Source organism: Strix aluco, chromosome 4 (genome assembly GCF_031877795.1).
Source record: "Strix aluco isolate bStrAlu1 chromosome 4, bStrAlu1.hap1, whole genome shotgun sequence".
Taxonomy (NCBI): domain Eukaryota; kingdom Metazoa; phylum Chordata; class Aves; order Strigiformes; family Strigidae; genus Strix; species Strix aluco.
The window spans coordinates 108597489-108599111 of NC_133934.1; the positions used below are offsets into that span (position 1 = coordinate 108597489).

Consider the following 1623-nt stretch of genomic DNA (forward strand, 5'->3'; position numbering starts at 1 on the left):
CAAGCTTCCTATGAATCTACCCCTCCTACCCACGATTCCGCTATGACCAACTCATGCACCTTCTATGAAAAAGCTTCCTACCCCTAACACTCCCACTATGCCTCTGGCACACTAGCATACCAATCTGCCATGCAGGCCTACACCCTTGCCTAGGGAAATGTGCCTGATTGCAAAGGGTCACTATGATAAAGTGAACATAGAGATACACTGGCCCTCTCATTTCCTAAGAGAAACTTAGAAAAGTAGGAATCAAACCTATACAGAAGAGATCAAAGCCCTCCATACTTCCTTTATATTATTTCCTAGTAGGGTCCGCTAACAAAGCTATCGGGCCCATACCCCGAAAATGATGGTTTAACCCCATTCCCTACTAATGAGCCCACATGCAAAACTACTCTTCTCCTTTAGCTTACTTCTAGGAACAACCATTACAATTTCAAGCAACAACTGAATAATAGCCTGAACCGGACTAGAAATCAGCACCCTCGCAATCATCCCCCTCATTTCAAAATCTCACCACCCTCAAGCCACTGAAACTGCAGTCAAATACTTCCTAGTCCAGACAACCTCTTCAGTGTTACTCCTTTTCTGAAGCATGACTAATTCATGATCCTCAGGACAATGAGACATCCCCCAAACAACCCACCCAACATCATGCCTCTTCCTAACAGCAGCAATTGCAATAAAACTTGGACTAGTACCATTTCACTTCTGATTTCCGGAAGTACTCCAAGGCACATCCCTCATCACGGCACTCCTGCTCTCAACAGTAATAAAACTCCCCCCAGTCATCATGCTCCTAACATCTCACTCACTCAACCCAAACTTGCTAACTACCATAGCCATCACCTCAACAGCCCTAGGGGGCTGAATGGGACTAAACCAAACACAAACCAAAAAAATCCTGGCTTTCTCATCCATTTCACACCTCGGCTCAATAGCCACCACCTTCTACAGCCCCAAACTCACCCTACTAGCCTTCTACCTATATGCCCTAATAACCACCACTGTGTTCCTCACCCTAAACACAACTTAAAGCCCCCATACTCAACACAACCCTCATACTAACCTTACTCTCCCTAGCAGGACTACCCCCACTAATAGGCTTCCTGCCAAAGTGGCTCATCTTCCAAAAATTCACTAAATAAGAAATAACCTCAACAGCCACAATCATTGCCATACTCTTACTACTAGGATTATTCTTCTACCTCCACCTCATATGCTACTCAACAATCACCCTCCCACCAAACTCCACAATCCATATAAAGGAGTGGCATACTAACAACCCAACAAATATCCCCATGGCCACCCTTACCTCCCTATCAATCTCACTCTTACCACTCTCCCCTAAAATCCTGACCACTACTTAGAAACTTAGGATAACCTAAAACCGAAGCCCTTCAAAGCCTTAAACAAGAGTTAAACCCTCTTAGTTTCTGCTAAGACCCACAGGATACTAACCTGCATCTTCTGAATGCAACCCAGATACTTGAATTAAGCTAGGATCTTACCTAGACAGATGGGCCTTGATCCCATAAAAATCTAGTTAACAGCTAGATGCCCTAACCTTACAGGCTTCTGTCTACTAGACTCTGGCACACTTTTAATGCACATCAGTGAGCT

The 1623-nt window shown here is 44.5% G+C and overlaps 1 pseudogene; it reads left to right on the plus strand.

The window, feature by feature from the left end:
• Nucleotides 1–373: 373 nt before the first annotated feature.
• On the plus strand, nt 374–1370 carry LOC141922169 (NADH-ubiquinone oxidoreductase chain 2-like; annotated as a pseudogene).
• The last annotated feature ends 253 nt before the right edge of the window (nt 1371–1623 follow it).